This window comes from Anser anser (genome assembly GCF_964211835.1).
Source record: "Anser anser genome assembly, chromosome: 2".
NCBI lineage: Eukaryota > Metazoa > Chordata > Aves > Anseriformes > Anatidae > Anser > Anser anser.
Window position 1 is genome coordinate 122,794,607 of NC_139721.1, and position 24,959 is coordinate 122,819,565.

General features: G+C 38.7%; 1 long non-coding RNA gene across 11 annotated transcripts in view; it reads left to right on the forward strand.

Moving 5' to 3' along the window:
- Positions 1–24,959, forward strand: part of LOC310894663 — a 138,613-nt gene that overhangs the window by 64,337 nt on the left and 49,317 nt on the right. For 7 of the 11 annotated variants that reach the window (XR_014580064.1, XR_014580065.1, XR_014580066.1 and 4 more), the window contains one exon: positions 7,501–8,782. This is a non-coding gene — a long non-coding RNA (uncharacterized lncRNA). Of the gene's footprint in view, positions 1–7,500; positions 8,783–24,959 lie in introns of those variants that run through there. The other 4 variants (XR_014580071.1, XR_014580072.1, XR_014580073.1 and 1 more) reach the window with 1 other exon arrangement.

Below are 24,959 nucleotides of genomic sequence, written 5' to 3' on the forward strand. Positions count from 1 at the left end.
CTTGGACTCCAGCAGTTTCAGTGACTGAGATGACTGTGACAAGAATTTCTGCCCACAGGTGCTGTGTTGCCATAGTGCTGCCTTCTAGGTGTGCGCTCATAGTTGTTACCTTGTGCAGCCAAGGGCTATGTCTGACCTTGGAAATACAGCAGGAAAAAAAGATGCTCATACCTCCTTGTTCCCTGGAATAGATAAATAGATCTTGGCTTTTTTTTTTTCCTAATTCATTTTTACCCCAATTATTCATATTGTAAAAATTATTTTTTTTACTTTTTTTGCAGTCTTGAAGACCTGGGTGACTGTAAACTTAAACAATCTCTTCAAGAGCAAAAACTTTTTTTTTTCCACTCAGTTTTCTCTTCAGCTTTTCTGTTATTCTTCAGGCTGTTGGCTGTAGAAATTAGAACTGTAGGTAGGTGCGCTCTTTTTCATATTGCCTAGCAGCATCCCTTTGCTCTCCCCCTACAGTCTTAGGACACCCTCCAGCAAGGCAAGAAATGCTATTTGAAATAGCAAGACTGCTATTTCAAATATAAAGGTAATTAGAAACACCCCTACCCTGTCCAAGGGAAAGAAATACTGAAGCCTGAAGTGAAGGTAGTACTTTCTTCTTCTATGGCAATACAATGCTCTGGGCAGAAATGATTGCAAAATTTGAATGACTATGAACTTGCTGGAATCTTATTTTGTCTATGCAGTTGAATTCTGCTGAATCCTTTCTCCCACAATAATCCCTGTCTAAATTTGAGGGGAGGTGGGGGGAAAGACAATATTGGAGAATTTTGAAGAGAACTGTATTTATCCATATAACTCTATGAAACAGAAGGAGAAATTTTTCTATAACTTGGAAGAGGTAATGAAAAAAACTTTTAAAAATTTAAATGTTTAAATATAGAGCCTTCATATCTGGTCTGACTCTTTGCAGAGGTGGTTAGTGGCCCACAGATCCTGTGGGAGGTATCATTCAGTGCTTGAGAATGACACTCCCTCCCAGCCCCCCTCCCCCACCCCCCCACCAAAAAAAATAAATCCAGCAATTCATTTTGTTTGAACTGTGCATTCCTGTCCCTAACAGACCTGTTGGTGTCTGTTTAAGTGTGCAGTTGCAGAATGAGAAGAAAAAAGCTCTCAAAATTTGTAAAACAGATAACATATTTGAGGAGCTACTCTAATATCTCCTGGGCTAGATGAGATAATGCATGATTAGAATATTTATAATCACTGATGAGAAGTAGGAATAATAATATTCACTGCTGCAGTATTCTTTAACTTCTCTGCAGGTTGAAATGCCTATTAAAGTAGTAGCAGCATGTGGAGTGCTAACACAATGCATAAGGCTCGTTGTGGGGGAAAGTGTTTTAAAATAACTTCTAAGTCTGCAATTTTTCTCTTTGTCTGGGAATGAAATCTCACTTTGCTCCCAGATTTAAATCCTGCTTTGATGAGATGCCTTAGGAAAGCTACCTTTCAAGGTAGCTTGTCCTCTGTCTCCTTCTAGTGTTAATACATACTTAGAAAACATTATGAAAAGTAATGCAGAGGATGTTCAAACATTAATAACACACTCATTTTCTTTTCTAATGGTTGAATGACTTTGCATTGTCTGTACATTTTCACTTCAAATACAGGCAGCCTTTCTTTGAGTTGAGTGAAGGTATTTGCACTTTTCTAGCATGTGGTTAATTTTCAACTGTCCCTTTGAAGTGCTGTTTCAGGCTACAATCCTCCAAGCAGTATAGCACAAAGCCCAGCTGGATTTGCACTGGGGCAATGTGCAGGGTGGAAGCCACAGTAGGTTCAGTCTAGCGGGGAAATGAGAAAACCCTTGCAAAGCCAGCAGAGAGGTCAGGAAATGGGAAGCTTTTCAAAGTTTCCTCGCCTCCTTCCAGCCATCCTCAAGCACCTGCTTTGTGAGTTGTTGTCTTTGGCTAAGATTTTTTTTTACAAATCCTTGTCTGCGTGGCTCTTTTTCAGAATAAGAGTTTTCAAGAAAAACATTGTGTAGGCTGAGAGACATGCCAAAATTAGAAGTTAACAATGCTGTATTATGGATATTAGGACTGTGCTCTTCAAATGCTTCCAGTAAGCCCTTGTTCAGTTGGCTTTATTCTTTGTGTGATTCTAGTTTGCAGAAATCCATTTTTGTATCCCTTTGGAAGTCTGTCAAAATCTTCTCCTCTCCTGTCTCTTATGTATGTTGTCTCTGAGGGTTTAGTCCTGCAAGATGTTGAATGTGCTGGATATAATTAGAGGCATAAAAAAATTCTTCTGTGCCTTGGTTGTTGCTCATGCTGACTACTTATCATACACCAAGCACTTTACAGGCACGTAAGGTAAAGATGCCATTCCAGGTGTCTTTCCATACACTTAAGCACTAATCATGTCAGTGGTACTCTTTTCATTCTTGAAATTACACACCTGCTTTGCTGCACTGGGACCAAAATGCTCAGCGTTTTGCAGAATCACCCACTTAAAGACTGTCCATGGTGTAAAGTTTGCTGTATCTACCCAGAAACCTGAAGTGTTTCACATGAATTCATTTCTTCACAAAATATGATCACATAAAACAGAAAGTGAGTCAAGTGTGCTCTTGGTGCAATGAGTGATGGCAGTCCGGTCCACGGCTGCAGCTGTGCCACAGCTCCTATTTCCAGTTGCTGCCCTCAGCAAATTGTCTCTAGCGCCAAAAAGCGGAGTTCTGGGGAGAAGAGGAGAGCATGGCTCATATCAGGGCAGGAGGCTTCTGCTTGCATCATAAGCTTTTTTTTTTTTTTTTTTTTCCTGAGGAAGAAACAGATATGACACGAACAATACTTGCCAAATATGACAGATGAACAGACTTTTACAGAGCAACAATATCATGTGCAGTTTGATTGCTCACTGTTTGGCAGACAAGGATCCAAGGAGGTAAATGATTGCATCTGAGCCTCACCTCACTGACTCAGTGACTGTAATGTTCTCCTTTAATATATGGAGTATCTTTGTTATATAGTGTTCCTTCAGATTTCCAATAGAAAATAATTTGTTCTTCTTTTGTAGTTTTTCTTCTCAGCTGAAGGTGTGAGTATGAACTTTCTCCCTGTTGGCAAGCATTGAAAATAATTTTTAGTATTTCTGTGTCTACAGCTTTCATAACAAGTGGACCATAAATCCCCTATCTAATATTGTGTGCTCTGTAATACCGCCAATATATCATAGCAGTATTTAATTTTTTAACTGGAGTCACATGAGGGCTCGGGTTATAAACTGTATCTCTGTTCCAAATCTTTAGCAGTTTATCCTGACCCACCTCATGGTCATCTAGTTTTTTTCCAGAACATGCTTTAGAGTAAGTTGTGTGATGTTTTATACTTACCTTTATTGATATCATCCTGAACAACAAAAACAAAAAACAAACAAACAAACCAAAGAGGAATACTATTTTATGCTTCTTTATTTTTTTTCTGAGAACTTTATTCTTAACATTTTTTTTTCTGCTCATCAACACAACTAATTTTGATTAAAAGATTGAGGCTTTCTTGAAAGAATGTGTATATTTATTCTGCAAGCCACAATACTCTATTCTTTAAGTATGTTCTGTGAGCTGAATTAAGAAAACGCAGCTTACACAGAAAGAAAACTTACTGTTATAACTGTTTTAAGGATGAGAAATGGTTCATTTTTCTGAAAGTTTGACATAATGCAAGTAGCTAGGGTACAGAATATGACTCGGGGAATGCTTGTTTCTGGCTAGTCTTTGTATGTGGAGTCCCATGGTGGTCTCTCTTCATGGCATCCAAGCGTAATGCATCTCCTTGTTTACATCATCTTATGTAGGTATAACATGAAAATCCATAAGTTTTTCTGATAACTAAAAGAGAAGGCAATGTTCCTTTTAAAGAGCTTTGTATGTCTATACCAGGCGATTGTAAAGCTTCTCAAGGGACATCTCTTTCATAATCTCAGTGCACAACTTGCACATCCCAGGCTCCTAACACATAATCTTTTAAACTGTAGAAAGAGCTCTGCTCTGTAATACTAAGACTCCAACAAAGATGAGTCATGTTTATGACACTGGGCATAGTTAAACTACTTATGCCATACATCTGTTTAAACTGAAGTAGGTAAAATAGGCAGTTACTGAAGACAGCCCGTAAATCTGGCATTCATTCAAGGCCTAGAGCACTCAGTTAGTGTCAGTACAGACATGTAGGAGTGTGGCCATGGGGGTCGACAAACCCCATGGTTGGTGATAACATCGGACTCATCGGATAACATGAAGCCAGAAGGAATGGAAAGAGTTTAGAAAGAACAAAGAAGGGTGAACGCCTTGCTGTCTCAGACTGCTTGTTCTCCAGCCATTGAGACATGGAAGTTGCTGGGTGTTTGCGGTTGCTGGGCAAAATTGTTGACCAATGAACGGTTAGTGGAAAAGTACTGCTGTAGAGCGAATGGCTCTGTCCTCAATAAGAAAGAGTTGAAGTTATGTCATCAATAAAGTGGTAGCAGTTACTGATCCTAAAAGAACCCTGGTGTCTGTGTGGTCATTATGCCACGCAGAGACATGGGACGACTTTTAAAGTTATCAGTTTATGCCAAGTCTTTTGTAATGTACTTTCAGGGCTTAGTGGTAAGAGGAAAGAAGAAGATAATGATAGCTCACCTGGGGACGATTCTATTATGCAGCATAATCTGAAGCTATGCAGAAAAACATATTGTGAGCAGGAATGGACCCTAGAGATTTTTTTTTTTTAATCTTGAAAGGCATAGCTTTCTTGCCACTGACAAGGCTTTACATTAGATGGTTGATTCAAAAAAGCTTGGCATTTATCTTAATTTTGCTCTTTTCAACTTCAGTGACACCGTTTTGCAACTGAGTGGGAGTTAAGTTAGAATAGTGCTGAACATTTTTGACAGTTTCAATTTTTTTTTTCAAGGTCATTATTTCCTGGATTTCCAAAGGATTCTACTTGCTTGGCCCACAGAAATTATACATTTCAGACTCACTCTTGCATATGTTATAGAACCATAGGGAATTTCAGAAAATTTGGAACAAAGTCTCAACATTTGTTTCTTCTCTCCAGACAGTTGTGAATAAAATATACATATATATATATATATTTCTTTTCTGCATGTAAGCAGGTTTATGTGCTTTTGTAGACAAATGGAGACAGAGAGGTACAGCTTATCTGATGTTGTGGTGTGTTGAAAACATTGGAGTGTTTTTTTTTTTTCCTCACAGCTGAAGTTGCGAGTAGGAATTTATTCCCTGTTGGGAACCATAGATCTAAAAGAGTTGCTTCCTTAAATATATTTAAAAACAAAAACAACAAGCAAAGCAATACTCATTGTGTCATTAGGCAGTCTTATTTTGGCTGTTTTTTCAGCACAGCTCCCTTACATCCTTGCTCATGACTTAAGCAGAAGCAAGGCTGCCTTTTGATGCTGGAGCCCTGTCACAGAATCACAGTACACTGGGTCTTTCTCTGGTGCTACCATTTTTTTTTTCTTTTCTTGCTTTTTGTCCTCCACTAAGTCACTAATCACTGCTGGTATCACTTTGGACCACTAGGTCCAATAGGCACTTCTTGCCTTGCCCTGGGCCCAGGACCTCTTGCTAAAGCTACTGAAAACGTTGTTTGTCAAATTAAAAGAATGATGAATGAAACTAAAAAGGTTTTCAGTCTCTTGACTTGGTCAAGATAAGTTGGTAAGGTCATGTATGACTGCCTTCCCGGAGTTTTAAGATGCAGGGGTTGAGAAATAAGGCATACAACAAGTCTGGGACCCTGAGTGATGCTCCTGTATGGCTGGCTGCACTTTCCAGCCCTTATGTTTTTGTACTGTTGCAAGGAGAGAAGAGGAATAAAGATTCTCTGAGGACAAATCCCTTCTCACAACACCTAGCAAGCTGAAAATAGACCTGAGGATAATAGCAGGGATTTTCCTCCTAACCTTTGTGCAGAAATGCTTTTTGAAATGGGATTTCAAGGAAACAAACCTTGGAAGCTTGGAGCCTTGTTAATGTCTACCTCTAAAAAGAGACCTGTAAAAACAAGTGAAGGAACTGGGGCAGACACATTCCCAGTTAGGTATCTACTGATTCACATTAATAGTAAGATCTGACTGTGCCCAGGGAGCTGGATTTCCACCTTGCATTCTCCTCTGAACACCAGATCTGAAAAAGAGAATTAAGTTTCTTTGCTAATGGATTTTGTTCTCTTGTGAAAGTCTGTGAAAGTGCTTATGTACACATGGGCGTATCAAAGTCCTAAATTCTTCTGGGGAGGGTGAGCAATCATCAGTGCCTAAATCACTTTTGAGATTTAGGTTCTTTAGGGAACACCTTCAAAAACACCTAAAGCTTTTTATTGTATCTTTGTCAGAGTCAGACTTTCTTTCTGTTTACTGGGAGGGTGGAGAGGTGTTACAAACACAGAAATTCACAGATTGGATTTGCTGAAGAAAACAAAAAGATTGGCATCAAAGACAAGAGCAAATTCAAACTGTATGAAAGAATTGTTTAGAAAAATCTGGGACTGGTACTAGAAACAATTTTCTATTAGAGTAACAGTTATTGTAGTTTTTCATTTTTAAATGGAATGTGAAACTGTTGGACACATTCTCTTTTGAAGGAGCGAGACACTAGAGTACAGATCTTTGTTTCAGGAAATATGAGAATGTCAGGCATCGTGTATAAGGGGACTTTGAAGTATATTATTAAACTTTGTACTTGAAGGAATTAAAGGGTGTTAAATAGCTTTGTGTGGAAGAGCTTCAAAACATAATGAGCAATAGTGAATGATCTGCAGTTATTAAATTTACGGTAAGCAGAACCTAGTAAGTCTTCCTTTTTATGTATAATAGAAACACGAAAATTATGGAGAAGGCATGTGAGATGAGGATTGGATGGATCAGGAAATGTCCCTTAAATTACTTAAACTTAGTATTTAAGTAATTATTTAAATTAAGTATTTAAGTATTTTATAGACATAATGCAAGTCAGCTAAGGTACAGAGTTTGTCAGGGAATGCCTGTTTATGGTTAGTTGAGTGGGTGTGGAGTCCTCTGGCTGTGTTAGCGTTTTAGATCCAGATAGTAGTGATGGAACAGCCGCTGCTCAAGCTGTTGAGTAAAGTGGGTTGCTCTGTTCTTGGAGTGGATTCTTGTAACGGTGTATTCAGCTGAGCTCTGAGTTTTTGTGTTTCGACTGATGAAAGCTGTGTTTTTGTGTTAACCTATGGGGAGACTCGTAGATTGCTGGGCACAGATCACACTTCCAAGTTGTAATTTTACAGTAGGGATGTTCTAACTCAAAAAAATTTCAGGCAAGAGAGATCCATGCATTTACATATTTTAGGAGGAAGCTGAGAAGTATAAAAGGACACAGGAGGTTAGGATGTAAGTGTACTTCTGTTAAAGCCCTAAAATCTTTTAATTTCGGAGAGGTCATCAGTTGCATGCTGCCAACAGTGTATAACAGTTCAAGTTCTTTAGCTTTATTTATTTATTTTTTTACAGTTGTTTCCCTGCTTAGGACCTGTGTGGGGATGTGTGGAAGGATGTTGTCCGAAGGGAACCTGTCTTCAGCAGAGAAGACCATGAATCCCTGGAGACAAGAGCCAGTGGGATGGTGACATTGTTTGACTTGCTTTGACTGAATTTCGGTTTGGAAGGCTGTGCTTGACAGGGAGACTGGCACAAAATAAAGTAGGACACAAATTAAAACCGCACTAACTACTCTGCTGTAATTGCTCTTTTGTATCTTCACAGTGCATTTTAGGTGTGCCCAGTACCTGGGTTTTCTTTGGAAGCAGCATAATCCACCTTGCACAAAGGCATCCTTAGTTTCTATTTTAGTAGTGACTGATGCAGGTTTATTTCATGCCCTGGATCCATGGCTTTTAAGATTATCCTAAGGAAGGCATTGTTCAGAAGCATTTGGAAGAAACAAACAGCCAAGAGGAGAAGACTGAGCCAACGACTGGATTAGGGAAGGGAGCAGGCAGGACTGAGACACCTACAGCTAGGAGAAAGAGGCTGACAGCAATCAGAACCAGTGATCTGGAGCAGAGGAAGGACATGGCTGGTGGAATCTGGCAACTGATCCAGGGACAGAAGCTAGCCATGCATTAACTATGCCACGTAAAGAAGTTTTGAACGACTAAAGAAAAACCTTGTATCCAGAAAAACTGTTTATAGCATCATTTGTCCAGACTATAAATTAAGAAATCCAAGTTAACATGTAGACCTTTAAAAAGCAAAAAGAAACAAAAACATCCCCATTTCTGCTACATCTCCAGGTGATAACAGTATGTTGTCAACTAAATCAATGTAAATGAGTGCTGAATTCAGTGTTTTCTCACTTAGCTGTGAAGTATTGAGTGTTTCTTCAGTGGCATTTTATTCAAAGGTACCAGCTGGAAAGGAGGAGGAGAAGCTGTGGCTCCAGAGACTCACTGTCAGCTGTTCCATGCAGCACCACTGACTGCTAGATCCTGCTTTGGGGCATTCATCGTACATGTGGCTTCTGAGGGCTTCCTGCGCTCCCATTATCCTATTATTTTTTTCTCCTTTTGTGAGTTCACCAGATGACTGAACGCACAAGGTTAATATTGAACTCAGTGAGTCCTTAGATGGAACTGCTACAACCTGATGGAAAGTCATATTTCTTTTTTTGAAGATGGGATAATCTAGTAGTGCCAATGGCTGTTTGCACATACGGAAAAAAAAAGGTGAGTCTGTAAGATCTGATAACGTTCTCTGTTCCCAGTATCTTGCAATAAATGCCATAAAAAACCCACTGAGTGAGGCACAGCTGTAGTTCTTCTACACTATTACAGAGCAAGTACTTTCAAAAGTATCCATTGGAGGACACTAGAACACAACAAATCACAGGAAATACGCTGTAAAAAAAAAAAGTACCTTTCTCTTTCAAAGAAGAAAAATGAAAGTAAAACGTTGTTTTGTTTACATAGCCTGAAAATCATTTATTACCTGACTGTTTTTCTCTGTTGTACCTTCTATAGATTCATTCCTGCTTTGTTTTTGGGACAGGTGGGAGGTACCTACTTTCTAACTGCATGTATTTTCATGTGTTCTCTTTTTAAATAATACTCAGATGGGCTCAAGCTTTCCTGTATGTGTTTTTTTTTTTTTTTCCTTTTTGGTTTTTAATTCTTTGACAGTGTTATATTAGCTTTTGTCTCATATATATTTCAAATGATTACTTTCCTTGCATCACCTTGCTTAAATCTCACAGCAAAAGTTCAGTAAGTCTCTAGTCATACAACTGAGTTATAATTCAAATAATGAGACAGTGCTGGACTGCACAACATCTTTGACTCAACATGCTTTTTTGTGAATGAAAACAAGATTTCAGAGTTTGATTCAATCTAACACGAATTAACTGTCATCTGCTTTCCCAATGGCAGAATCCTACTCCTTTCTGTCCACTTCCAAAGCACTGAAAATGGCAGTTACTGAAATGATTTTCCTCCTCTGCTGTTCAGAGGGTGGAGGTAGCAGGTGTCACATGTAAGCTGTTTTTATTGTTTGTCTTTGCCTCTAGTGTTCTTTATAGCTCAGCCCCTTTCTATCAGTTGTATTATTCTCTGTGGCCTTAAGCTCAGTTTTCTCTTCAGCTTCCATGCCAGTCCTTCTCCATTTGAACCAATCTTTCCTATCGACTTGAAATGCACTGGTAGCAGGATGCACAGCCTTGCTGTGTCATTTTCTCTTGGAACTGACCATTAAACATGAAACTCTTATTCATGTCTTGCTTCTTATCTGACTTCCTTGTGAGGATATTTTGAAAGACGGATGTATGAATAAATGTTCAGTAGGGAGTGGTAGGAAGAAGAAAGATAGAAGTTGTGCGTGGGATAGTGTGTGCTTTCTGGTTCTACTACTCTGTTAACTTTGTGGTCCACTTGCTGTCATGTTTTTCTTTCGTTGTTCAATTGTAAGTAAAGCTAGGTTGTATTTCCATTTTTTATATGCATTTCATTAAACTATACATAAAGTATTTATGAGGTGGCTTATAATGTAATAGTAGTTTCCAAAGAGGAAAATATCATATTAAATAATATTTATAAATAATTCAGTTGAATTGGGCTTGTCACTCCTTAGTTTTACATATGGTCCAGTTCTGGAGTGCTAAGTGTCTTTACGCTTTAGTGACCTTTATACAAGTGCAAGTTTAGTTCCTAGTTTAGTTTAAAGGGCAAACTAATACTTTGCAAAGTTCATGAATCACTGTAGGTATACACACAAAGAAACCGTAATCACTCATGACATTTCCATTTTATTGCACAAAAATTTAACTGTGGACCACAAACTTCAGTTAATATTTTGTGCTTCCATTTCCCTGTTACCTTGCCCGTGGTGTCTGTCTCTGCTTATGCTTGTGTGCAAAACCCAGCCATTGGTTTTGTTTTAAATTGTAACATAATGGTGAGATTCTGGTAGACAGATGTTCTGTTTAGAAGGTGGCTTCACAGTGATATGTCTGATTAACTTATTCCTGGACCCTCCTGTTTATTCCTATACCCTATAAGCATCTTCCTCAAATGTTTTCCTGATGCCTACTCTAGACATCAAAGTGTTTATTATCTGACCCTATGTAATATTAAGCCTTGTGCAGGATGTCTGCTTTTACTTATTGAAAGCCACCATTACTGTTTAATTCAGGGCAGTGTGGTACCGCACCAGCTTCTACAATCTTATGGGGCAGCCTGCTAGGAAAGCCATTTGTCACAAACAACATTGAGATATTTTTTTTCTTATGCTAGGGAGAAAGGTGAAGGGATAGCCTTTGTGTTTTTCAGCTTGCATGTGTGTAAAACAATGAAATCCCTAAGATTTAACCTACAGTTCTGCCTATAATAAACCATATAGCTCCCCTGCTACTCACATCAAGTGTTGTTTGTCTTCAGTGATTGCCTTGCTATTTTCCTCGACTCTAAGTGCTATTTAACATGGTTCATATAGTTCACCCTGGCCTAATGCTTGCAGTTAAGATTATATTTCACATTTAGGAAGAAATCTGAATTGAATAATACCAAACTGAAGCTCAGAAAATCTAAAGAAATTATGCCAGAAGTGCTCAGAAATCCCTAAAACAATTTTCTGATTTGATATTTGAGATAAAAGAATGCAGCATGTTTTCAAGTTTATATGACTGCTGCCTTTGAGGATTTATTTAAACCCTAACTTTGACAATTATAACTATTATCAAAATTGCTTAATAGCATAAAATATTTGTGGCTTCCAGAAGCCCTTAACTTCTATTATGGTAACTCCAGTTTCTGCTCATCTGCAATTCATCAGGTACACCGAGTCTTATGTGCTTTAGAGCTCACAGATGGAATTGAATTCTGCCTTTACGGTGATGATAAATTGCTAATGAATCCAATATAAGCAGCCTGAAGAGAAATGGTGACTGTCTCAGACTTGCCACTTCTAGGCATGAACATTAATATTCATTATGGCCAAGGATTTTAGTTAAATTAAAGGCTATTTGATTCTAATATAAGTCAGGAACCTTCCTCTGTATTTGTGTTAGAAGTTGTCACTGGTTTGAATCTTTTCTAATCTAGACTGTCTACTGTGCCCAAATTTATCTTGCTTATGCATCATGGGTTCCTGACACAAATGTTTGTTAACAACAGATGCCATGAAATTAATATGAAGAGGTATACTGTCATTTACAAAATAAATAAATAAATAAATAAATCAGGTAGCTAAACCGAATTTAACCCCTTGCAAAAAATTGGAGGACAATTGACAGGAGCCTGCTTACATAAGATAGGAGTTTCATTTCACTGATTTTTTTTTTTCCAAAATACAGCAGCCACAGCAATTTATAAAGTATCCTTGGAAAGCTGGAGTCCTGTTTTCTCCACAAAAGTCTGTAAAGTGTCTGAGGTAGAAGTTTGCAAATCCAGCCTAGGTCTTCATTGGAAAAGATTAGAAACTTGCTCTGTCTCCGTGTCTGTTCTGCTGTGCAATTTGGGACTCTTTTACATGTGAGAAAGTGACGGTACAGCAATCATGCATGCACACAACATGCCATGGTGTTAATTGTGCTGCCGTCACTCCACTGCAGGTAGGGTTTATTCTTAGGTAGATCAAAGCAGAAATCTACCGCAGCAGATCCTGGCCATGTCAGCAGAAAGACGCACTTCCAAAGGGAAGTCCTTTAAGAACTGTGGCAGAGCTGATGCTGTCCCAGCACAAGCCTGCCAACAGTCCTGCAGTGAGCAATCACTAGAAAAACATTTTTTTGAAATGAATCAACTCTTAAAGACAAGTTTCTTGGTGTGGGTTGTGGGGGGAGCATGTAAAATAACAATGACTTGAAAGAACAGGCAGAGCTGCTCAAAGCCCCAAACAGTTTGTGAATGCAGTTCACCATCTGAGCTTTATCTGAGGGCCCTTCAATGATTTCTGTCAAACTTTGCTCTGGTTAAGGGTATTCCCTGCCACCTGTCTGCCCCAAGCCTTGGATGGTGTCTCTGTGGTGGAGCTAGCTACACACCTGTAAACTCAAATGGGCTGTGTCACAAAACAGGGTGCATTTGCTTCCCCACCAAGAGGGGTACTGCAGTGGTTATTGCAGCGGGGTTGCATAAACCCTCTTCAGTTACCTGTAGGATTTGTAACATTAGCTTTATTTTCCTTTAAGTATAGACTTTGACTCATCTTCCTTAGGGATTCTTCTTTCTGCACTGCAAGGAAATAAAAGTTGAACTTAACTTGTGTATACAGAATAGAACACATCATGAAAAAAAAGAGTTGCAAAAAGACTTTTATACCAGCTGTTAGCAACAGGAACCAAACTTCTACTTTATATTTTTTCTCATCTTTAAGTTGTGGTATTTTTTAGAGATTGCACATGAAAGTTAATATATTAGGTTTATCCTAGTAAACATAACTTTGGGACCTGCCTACCCTCAAATATTCTAAGGGTAACTAACATAGACTTGTGACTTTATTTATAAAGCACTTTGAAGAGGATAGCCTTTTACACAAGCTATAAAAAACGGATAATGATGATCTTTCTTTAATGTTTGTTTAGTTCAAGTGTATGAAACTGGATAGAGAATTTCTCTTTCCTAACTAGTCAGTACAAACCAAGAACCGATGTTCCTAATACTTAGTCTTGTCTTCTATAAGTAGGAAGCAATAAAAGATGCAAATTATTTCTTTTTACCAGGTCTTCTCTAAAGGACATTTCTTCTAAGGCTACAGTCTCCAATTCCATTTTTAATTTTCACTTCCATTAATGTTATTTTAAGAAGCTGCAGCTATGTGGACTGGAGCAACATCCAGTAATCCTTGTATGTGAACCATAATTTTAGGCCCTTCATTATTTCCACTGTCAGTACCTGTTTTGTTCATTAATTTAACCATAAAAACTTGCTGATGCTAGGTTAAGGTCTGGGCCTGTTGAATTACACAAGTGCACTCAGGATAAGTTTGGGGATTGACTTAATGCCACTGTGGCATTAAGGCGACCATGTCAGTGCAAGACTTGCAGCCAGGTACCGAAGAACAGAACAGAACGCAGGCAGAATTCAACAGGCAGAATGTAGCATGATGCACTTATTGCCCTCTCTGAGCACAACAGGGGGGAGCTAAAGACAAATTCTAGCCTTAACTTGGAACTTTTTGACTCCTATGAGTGTAAGTTATACCATTTTAGTACTTTTTTTTTTTTTTTTTTTTTTTTGTTATTTGATGTATTCACTTTTTAAGTTCACTTTGACAGGACAGTTGTATAAGATCACATCACCTCAGAGATGTTGGAGCTAAGAGCTTTGTATTCCTGTGACTGTTTTTTCCAGAGAGAGAAGCAGAAAAAGTTAACGTCTTTTTAGCTTTTCTCCTTTATCCATTTTAAATACAATGCTGGTACCTATTAGTTATCTTCTGAATCCATCTTAGAAAAACTGAACAGGACTTTTTGAGCTAATTTTTCCTCAGAATACAAAATTTGTGTAAAGTCATAAATACCCTATAATTTCATGCTAAAATATGTGAGAGAAGGAGAAAAACATGTTGAAAATGAGACAATAATCACTCCATGTTCACCACATCTGTGGTCATGTTTCTATTTTATACTGTTTCAAACATACCCTTGGTTCATCAGATAGTAACAGCTGCGAGTGGGGGGAAAAAAAAAAAGACCAAACAACAAAAAATATACTACCATCACCACCAAGAAACATGCAAATGTTCAGGTAGATTTCTCTATTTTTTAGTAATTCTCCAAGAATGACAAGTTGAATACATTCCACCTTCCACCCTATGCTTTTTCAGTTTTTGTTTTGCTAGCTTTAATGTCTAAGAATAAGTAAATAGTGATTGCTGCTTTCATTTTTGTGTCTCATATGAGGAATAAGTGTATGCAGCAGAGTCCCTGTCGTGGTTCCTGTCATAAATCAAAATGACTTCACCTGTCACTTTTAGAGTTAAAATTTGTAGTCTGGTACTCAGAAGAAGCATTTTACTGGGGCTAAAATGACATGGTTCCAGAGCAAATTTCAGCTAGGAGGACTGGACTTGTGGAAATTTGCAAACTGAAGAGTCCTGATGATTTCCTACAGCAGATTTTGCGCTAAGCTTTAGTTGTGATGAACCATCATATAGGTGCTTTGAAGGTGACTGAATAAACCATGTGGAATTTGAACCAGGCTCCAGAGACGCTAAATCTAATGGAGTGTACAAAGTTGCTTGTTAGATATAAGCAAATAGTAGCCCAGCCTTCCGGAAAGGTGACCAGAAAAAGTTCTGAGTGATTTTATTAGTTGATTAAATGCTAATTATGAGTGTAAGGTATAATTCTAATAATGCTGGCTTAAACACAAGAAAACATCTGTGGTAATTTGTCAAGGAAAAATGTTGCCACTTGTTTCTGCCTTTTTTCTTGTGTTGCAGTTTAACCATATACTCTTGTATGCACTTTAGAGCTAATTCAGAGGTCTAGAGGGATTGAATACAGAATTCAGATTGAATTTCTAATAACTCCATGCATGGACTTCCTCTCCTGATTGCAGAATGGAGGTCTGTGGTCTGAGTGGTTTGGAAGTAATTATTCTGGATGTACCTATCACTCATTTCTGTGTAAGCAAGTCCTTACTGCTGCCAAATATGTTTTGCAGATGGAATATTTGTATCTGGATAATTAATTATTCATACTTTCATAATTTATTATAATTATGAATTAATTGAATGAACAAAATATTATTCTTTCTTGCAGTGAGGGTGAAGCTGGCTTAAAGACAATAAAGTTGTACTATTCCTGGTTGTATAGACATATAGGATAACTAGGCAAGGGAAAAATTGGAGATGAAAAGGGAGCAAGTGAATTTGAATTTCTGTTATTATCCTGAGACAGCATACTCTGATACAAGAAGATAGTATGGAAAACATATTTATTGTTACTTACTGTTCACCACAACATCTTAATGTTACCAGCTATGTTTTGGGTGTTTCAGAGCTGGAGTTTATCATTGTTCCTGCTTCCTGATGGCAGACAGCTGCCACCCTGCAGTCATTCCTTCTCTCCCTCCTTCTGCCCTCCTGCCTGGCTACTCCTATCCCCCTGCTCCTCTGCTCTTTCTGCAGGATCTGGGGACACATGGGAAGTAATGCTTTTCTGTCCTGCTTCTGCTACAATGAGGGAGGGACACTGACTTGCCTCTGGTGATGGGCTGACAAAATCAAAGGAATATTAGTTGTCATAGATAATAGCAATCAGAGTATAGTAGCTACAGAGTTTTTGGCTTAGTTGATGCCAGAGGGAGATTCCTGCTTTTCTTTTTTCCCCTGTCTTATTTGTGTGACTTGCCCCTTAGCATTCCTGGCCCTTCTTTGGGTGGGTAGAGAGGATCCTGCTTCAGAAGGAAATTATTGATAGCAAGGGACTTCACCTTGTTTCACTCCATTATGACCACCACTGTCCTTGGACTGAGCTACTTGCTGTTGAGCCATGTTGCTCATCATCTCTTCTCAACAATCAATAACTAATAAAAAACACGGCAAAGAAGTTTCAAAAGATACTAGTAAATCTGAACTCCTTTTTAACTGCAGTTTGACAGGAGCTGATGCTATATACTCACAGCCAAAACTTTTGCTTTTTTTTTTTTTTCATCTTGACTCAAGACATTTCAATTTAACCTTTAAGGTTGATTTCTCCTTCATTAGGCTGGGGGTCCCATTAACTTAGAGACTCTTTGTCCATTCGATTTGCTCAGTTTTAATTGAACTAGTTTTTATTACATGAACAAGAATAGATTTTGATTTATGGGAAGTTTTATTCAATGAGGAGTTAATGTTCCCATTGTCCTTTGCTGCCATCAGCAATCCCAGTGAGTGTCAGTGTTTGGTAACTCAAGATGATAACTTGGGTGCAGTATGCTAGTAGCATGTAGAATTAGTCAGGTGGTGCTTAAAGTTGTTTTAAAATTATGCAAGATAGAGCATAAAATATACAGAATTATTCTAGTGCATTTAATTAGTATTAAAAACAAGAACCACATTTGCATTCTTTCTTTTTGTATGTAACTATGCACACCATCTGATAAGCTAGAATTGTGGAAGGTCATCTAGAGGAAGAATGGGATAAAATTTTCCCTGTCTCTGAAAACATCTGCAGATCTAAAATAAAAAAGTAGGAGGAGGGGGAGAGAGTGGAATGAACTAGAAATTCTGACAGGGACATGGGTTGCTTACAAATAAGTATAAACACTCTCCATAAGACAGTCCAATATTGCAGAATGGGTGAACTGCATAACTGGAACTGATAATTGATGCAGGATAGATTGATTTAGGGATGCTAATATCAACTCTTTATTGGGAGCGAGAATACAAAGACACCAACATGCACTCCTTTCAGACCTTGGGATTGTGCTGAGCGTATTTTTCAGTTGGATATGATTGTTTTGGGGCGGGCAATATGTTTCAAAACTATCCACATTGTGGCTGAGCACTGTACTAGCAGCTTGCATCTTCCAGCTCCTGGCAGTTCATCTTTAGTAATTTCAGCTGTGAATACTCTGATCCTAGTGTTCATACTGCAAGTACCAGTTGAGCTTGGGAATGATGGTGCTGTAAAAAAATGTACTGGATTGTTTGAGGCAACTAATCTGTGCTTGGTATAGCCTAATTGGGGAAAACACATCTTCACTGCAGCTCCTCCAAGATCTATTAACCAAAATTTCACCATGATGCCCTTCTTTGCCATAACCCCACCCAAACCCGGGAAGGAGAGGCCTACATGTTATTTCCAAATGCAGGATAGCTAAGTGTCTGAGACAGGCAATTTGTACGGGTATTCTTGTACAAACCAAGTAGACAAGTCTTAAATGTGATGTATTTTCTGAAACCTAGAAAAATACTAGGTAAACAAATCCCAAACCTGCTTGAAGAGCCAAGAGCTATGCTGAGCATCTGCCATTCCCCCTGGGTGAAATTGTCAGGATCTTTTAGAAATGCAGACCGCGTTGTCACTCTTGTTGGGATTTTGCTCAGGTTTATCATTCATTCTTGTAATTAGGACCTCCTAATTCCTTTGAGAGTGCATAACTGATACCATGTTAGCAGAGTATTTGTAATAGACATGTATTTTGGCCAACTTCCTAGACATCGTTTTTTCGTCTCACAACAAGCAGAGGTAATGTACAGCTATATACCATTACTGCACAGTGCCATTATTTTCCTACATTTTCTGTTTTCTGTGAAGGCCAGAGATCAATATAAATCCAATTTAAATCTCTAAATATATTTAATGCCAGTAAACCAATAATACCAATTGAGGTGCTTATATAACCATCATTATTGTACTCTTTGGTTGACTAATTTGAGTAAAGTGAAAGTAAGTACATCTATTAAAATCTCTCATATAGATTTATATTCAGTGTTTGTTTTCAATTCAATGTAACTGGATTATAATCACATGGATTAGTTTCCTTTAAATTTGACCAAGCTAAATGCTAGATAGACTATGTTGTGGGCTTGTACTTTGCTGTCTGTAAATAGTTTGCAAATCCTTTTGAAATAGCATTAATGGTGACCTGAAGAACAAAAACATAGATCAGAAAATTTCCTATAGGCACTTACATTTACCTAATTTAAAATAATAATAATAATCAGTCGCAAATCACCTAAACCCTCGCTTTCAAAGGTAATTTAACTCAACAATAGTGGTCAGGTATTTGTCTCCAAAGAACTTTCTGCAGCATATTTACTACTAATTTAAGAAAATATTAAGAGAAGCAAAGCTGAAATGCAGTTGTTAAGACAATGTGTTTATATCGAAGTCCCAGTTCTGATATTGACATTGGGTACCAACACCAGAAGTTTTTTAAGTCCTGACATGTAGATGTACTGACAGCTACATAGAGGGCATGGCTGTTTTCTGAGGAGAGGCCTTGTATGGAGTGGATTTCTGCATGGGTTGGCTCCTCTTCTTCAGCACAGAAGACTACAACATTAGGGGAGGCATCTTTGTGAAACTCTTATATCTGACAGATTGATTTTAAATTAAAAACATGCATTTTCTTGTGTTTCCTGATGTGTCTCAAGGGGACTGCTATGTCTATAGGGACTATTTTAATGCAAAATTATCTTTCCTAGCCTTGGTGTGTCAGTACCTCCTACACAGCATTCCCTTTTATTGTATACATAAAACTGTCAGCCTTTAAGTGCTCATCTTGAGAATGTACAAAGATAGCTGTAATTCGTCAACAAGTTTAAAGTCTCCAAGCAACTGTCTCCTTTACCATCACACTTGTTGTTGTTGCTGCTCTGCAGATCATCCGGTGGTTTTGTGTACAGGTGTGCATGTATAGTTCTTCCAGTTAATTATCCCGACTTGCTTTTTGCAAGGAATAGGAATCAATTGCTAATTGTACTGTGACATGTGTCTCCAAGAGTTTTTTTTAAAAAAAGTGATTGTTCCAGGCTATCCTCAGTCAGCTATCATTTATGTGAATTTAAGTTTACATTGGTACGGTTGGTGGCTCAGTAAATATGACACTATTTGTCTTCTCCTGTTTGATTCTTAAGCAATCAGTCCAATAACCACAAGTAGGATGGATTTTTTTGTGTGTGTGTTACAAACCTGTCAAGTAAAGGGATATTTTTCTAAGCAATTGCTCCCTAGGAGAAGGAGAAAGGCACAAAAAGACATTCAGTCTGACCTTGTGCCATTGAGTCAGGGCAATATGCTGCAGAAAAAAAAGCTGTCAGCAACCTATTGTGGGAAATCCTTTGCTGGTCCTCGGGGCCTCATAGCAATGAAAATCTGTGCCAAACAGATAACTTGCTTTCTAATCTCCCGTCTGGTTTATTTGTATCAGTGGTCTAATATAAAATGCATTATGCCTGACAAGACTCAAAGCAGATGCTCTGTGTGTAAAATGACATGTCCACCAGCCCTTCCTCCATAACAAGAGCCAGAACTGGAGCACAAGTGAAAGTATCCATGTGTCTGTTATCGGTAACAAGGCCGTGTCTTTCTCCCTAATGCACTGCACTGACTGTGGGTTACACCTGGCTGAAGATCATCTGGACTTATTTTGGGAGCACCTCAACAAGTGCACCTCAAGATTTGGAGGACCTGTTTCCTTTGCTTATAACTTTTGTTGCTGCTGCAAAGCAACACACTGGTGAGGGCACAGTGAATAACTGCAGGCTCCTGAGTGATAGGCAACCATTGTTGATACAACTTCAAGCTTTGGTTACTTCAACAGGTGCTTCTACTATTTGTCCCAGATGATGCTTTTTCATTATTTCCTCCTCCCTTTTCTTCTATTTTCCTCCTCCCCAAGCTTTCTTGAGTGAATGCCAGCAGTGCTCAACTCTTCGATAGCAATGAATCTGCTATCCAGTTAGGTGATGGGGGATTTAACCTGCTTTGCTCTGGAATTTAGACTCTAGGGCATGATACTGCTCAATACTGCATGTTTAAGTTTTTTGTTTGTGTTTGAATGCTGTTTGGAAGGATGGTTATATTTACACAGATTTAGATCTCAAGAAAAACCCATTGTGTGTCTAATTGATTATGTAGGCAGCCATTTGATAGGCAAAAAAATAAAAATAAAATTCTGGGAAGACAATGTACTATTTTAGGTCTGTTTGTTCATAAAACATCCTGATGCCATTCTATGTAAAAATTGAAAGGTGTGTTTTCCCATAGAATTCAAATTTATCAAGGTTATTAACCCAGTGCTGTTCAAAGCAACTAAGAACTGTACAAATGTCTTTTCTTTACCACTTCTCCATCATTCTCCATTTCCAAAGTATGAAGATGTGGCTAATTTTCACTGCCCATGCATAAAGTTAAAAATGCCATTGTGCTCTGCTGAATCGAGGACTTTTAGGCTCACAATCTGATATACATGAAGCATGATCTCCAGTACATAAATATTTGCTATAGTATTTAGTGTGTACTAGGAAAGATTGATCACTACATTGGAAATGAGGTGATGAAGTTGACAAATAGAAGAACAAGAGGTTTGTTGTTGTTGTTGCAACAAGAAATTGGCAATTTGCTTGTTATTATTTCCACTTGCTTAAAGATGCTGATGCTTTTCTATTTTTCCCCAGATATTTTCCTCACCAGTAAGACCTTGGAAGTTCCTTAATATTTTGAGGTTGATGTAATTGTTTGCTAACCTCAGATTTGAAGATAAAAAGCACCATCTATCCTATAGCATACAAAAAGAAGTTGCATGACCATGTAGATTGTCGTGACTGTCTTCTCTTCAGTCACAGATTACTGGCAGAAAGAGTTTTGCTTCAAGGCACAAGGAAAGGTAATTCAGACTGTTGACGCATTATTGAAATGATAAACCATACCTTGATTTTCACAGAAAGAAATGTCAGCATATCAGCCAGGGATATTTTATGTCCAGGGAGAAGGATGTTTCTGGTTATGGGATATTAATATCTCTGTCTTTTCTATGAATCATGTTTGAGGAGATATTAAGTCTCTGGATCTATCTTCATCTTTCTCAAAGGCCCCATCCTGTGTGTGAATATCTTCTGTTGGGCTGAGCAGCTTGTGGGAGTATGCAGCAGTCTTTACCTCTAATTTCTGAAGGCTCTGTCTGTTTGTTGAAGGTGGCTGTCAGTCAAACCACTGTAAATCTGCCCTCTGATCAGTCTGTGGCACTGACGACAGCTCTGACTGTTGTTGGACATGCAGCTGTGGACCACATTGACTTTCTCTAGATATCTGGTGTGGTGGACTGCCTCCAGGGAGTCAGGTATAGTATCAGTGTGGATGAGTAGTTGTCTTTGTACGCAATAGGCAAACCAATGATGACATGTGATAACCCATGAGTTACATGCTAGAGGTGATTACTAAGCAGTCAGCTGAAGAAGAGGCCAGGGAGTTTCTTGTGCATGCAGAAAGCAGGTTATATGAATGATATATGTAGTTTTCGTCATCCAGGAGATTCTCTTTCTAAACTCAAAACAACCTGTTGTAGTTTCTGAGTCATGCATCACTTGATAACAAAAACTCCATATGTACGTGTGATCAGCCAAGGATGAATAAAATGACCAGCTTCTATGTGAAAGTCGAGGGATGAAGTCTATGACTCCTCTGATGTAATGTACTCTCAGTTCTCTTGGAAAATGGGTACTGGTTACACAATCATGAATTATTTCCCATTGCTGTAATTTCTTGTCCTGCTTCTCTTTCATCTTACCCTCCTCTCCTCTCTAAAAAAAAAAAAAAAAAAAAAAAGAGGTACTTTTTCATAAAGTAAGCATTTCTGTGATTTATCTCCCAAGGGAAAGCACATCTGTCTAAGAAGCTTTATCAGAAACATTGTTCAGTTCTCCTTACCACTCAACCAAAGATGATTAGTTGACAAGTGCATGAGATAAAAATTAATCTGTTTAGGGCCTGGGCTATTTGAGAAATGGAGAGATGTAGAATGAGGTTTATTATTTTTTTCTCAATTTTAACATTAATGAGCATTTAATGTGACTATTATCTCTAAAGAGAGTAGGAACATTAATGAGATAGTAAACTGGTGTGTCAAGAATTTTCTGAAGCAGAGCAATCTTTGTAAACAACTTGACTTCAGGCAAAATAGCCAAATTGCTGTCATTTGACAGTACATTATATGTCAGCCAATGATATAAAGCATATTGTGCTCTGGAAAATTTCTGCACAGGGTAGATGCAAATGCAACCTTGACCTAGGGAACAGGGAAAGAGGTGAGGGGTGTTTGGTGGTGTGCAGATCATGCAACTGCAGCAAATTCAATGTTTCTAAGTCAACATACATCCCATTTCTGCCCTCTCATTTATATTGTGGAGCTGAAAAGAAGAATGTTGATTGTACCTGCCCATGGGAGATTGTACCAGCCCATAGGAAAGAAGCAGATAATAGAGGAAAACCTGTGCGTAATTTTGTTGAAAGTTCTCCTCATAGCAAGGTTTTTAATCTTTCCTTGCCTCCTCCAGGCAGGAGCATATGTTTCTATTTCTGAAGTCCAAAACAGACCTGCTTGTGAAGGTCTAAGCAGAATTATTAAAGTAAAAGGTCTCAAAAAGTCACTCTGTGTAGTTCACAAAAGAGAAAGAATTGATTTGATCAGTTTCTAAGCACTCACAGAGAGCTGTGACATTTGTAGTGATACTTTTCTTTAGCTGATTAAAGGGATATTGAGTTTTAATGGCTAGAACACAACTCTTTATTTATTTATTTGATTTTTTATCTATATGCCAGATAGGGCTGGCTGTTGTAATAGGGGCCACCAGCAGCCCTGGATGGAGAAAAGATGGTCCAGGAGACAGACATACCTACAATGCTGCATAGGCCAGGCCTGGGTGCTGGGCCTGAGCTTACATGGATCCTGGGGAGATGAGCAGGGCTGTGTGGCTGAGGGTCCTAGCTGAGGCCACTCAGGGCAATGGCAGCCTACAGGTGCCCTCAGGGCTGTCACACTTGGAGGTGCTTTGGTTTAACTTGGACATAATGCATGGGAATAGGGCTGCTTAGGTTCTGGTTGGGTGGTTCTTCCTTTTTGTGTGCCTGCCCTGATAGTGCTGCATGTATGGGGGGAAATAGACTGGCTACAGCACCCCAAGGGTCTGTTTGTCTTTCCTTTGAAACTACAACGTGGTGGATTCAGCAACATGAGTTCTTCAGGTATAGTAATATTTTTTATTCTGTACTGAGTGTGGTACTTCACAAAATAAACCTGTCTTGTGAACTTCCTCTGTGTCCTCAGGAAATGCCACCATTTTCTGTGCTCTGCAACTGCTGGGCTGTAGCTGTCCTTCACATTTGAGGTGGTTTTGGAAAAGGGGCTCTTGAGAACCTCAGATACAGAAGAGATAAGAAACAGAAGAAGGCTGTAGGCAGTCCCCCCCCCCCCCCCCCCAATGCATTAGTCAAGAGTGGTTAAGGCTTTTAGCACCTGGGCATATGCACCCCATAAAGGTCTTTGTGGGGCCAGAAAGCTGCTAGCAATCAAGCAGGACTATTCTGTTACTTGCCCTGGTCAGTGGGGACCCAAGCCTAGGAGGGATGTCATGGAACAGCTCTGCTCTGGTAATTCCTTACCTGGCACAGAAAAGCAGCTGAAACGCAGAGGGGAGAAGCTGTGTTTGGTTGTATAAGTAGATGCTTCCAAAATGCATCCTGAACTTTCTTCTTGCTGAATAGTTCCAATAAGGGCACTGAAGCAAAGCATATAAATTTCAGTGAACAGAATGTAGCCAAGCTGAAAAAAGTCATTCTTCTGTAAGTCGATAGTGTAATATCCAGGATTTAGCACGTGCAGATACAGTATTAAAGTTCAACAGAAATAGTTCCTGTGACCTTGAAAATGGGTTATTCTGTAGTAAAGATACAAGCAATGCTATCTGAAATGACCTGCAGAGTCAGCAGATGTATAGCAGCTGGTGAATACAGCTTTTAGCTTTATAATGTACTTGGAAGTCTAATCAATAAACCTGACTTTGAGAAATACAACCTTTTTTCCTCCCTTTGCAACAAATATGATTTATATTCTATTTCAAACCAGTTTTAAAAAGTACCTTTCCTGTTTTCTAAACCATTGGATTGGTAGGTACAAGACAATTAGGTTTTTTTTGTAATTCTAGTATTGAAAACATTCAAATACCTATAATTTCCATCATAGGTATATCTGTGCTAATAAAACACTTCCAAGGATCCCCCTGAGGCTTGTTTTTGAAGGCTGGGATTTCTTTTTCTTTTTTTGTCTTTTTTTTTCTTTTTTTTTCTCTTTTTTTTTATTCCATAATAGTGTTTGATGAGGTTTTACTCAAAATTTGAAGTTTGTAATTATTTACTGAGAATAAAGATGCATGTCAGCGGCTAACTTTGTTAATGCTGACATAGATGAACACAGATGTGAGAAACTTGGGTTTGAATAAGGTCTCTTAAAGAGAAGTCTGCTGATGATTGTTTCCATCTAGTACGTTGAAGGTTAATGCACTTCATCTTTGTTCCTCACCATGCTTTAACAGGCTATCTCAGATGTTGTGTAACTTCATAGGCACTCCTAGCCAGGAGCTGCATACAATTGCAGCCTTATGAAGGACTTGGAAAGCTTTCAAGCCTTTCCAAAGCTTTCTATTAATGATTCCGATTGCAATCGCACTATATCCCTGTAGGCAAATAGTCTGTTGCATGACCCCGTTGTGGGCTGATTCCCACCTTTCCCACTGTATTAATTGCTGAAAAGACCTCAGAGGCTCTAATGGGAATCCTTGCAGAGCAAAGTGCTAGCTAGATGAAGAAAGGAGGCAGCCCTCTCGTCAGATCCATCACCTTCCTAGATGGGATAGAGAAATGTAGGGTTAACTCATACTTCCCTTCAGTTATTGCAAAAGGGTGACTCACGAAAGGATGAAGACAAGAAGCAATATATGCAGGGATTGGGGTGGTGGGAGTCCCTGTGTGCTGCTGCTGTTAATGATTG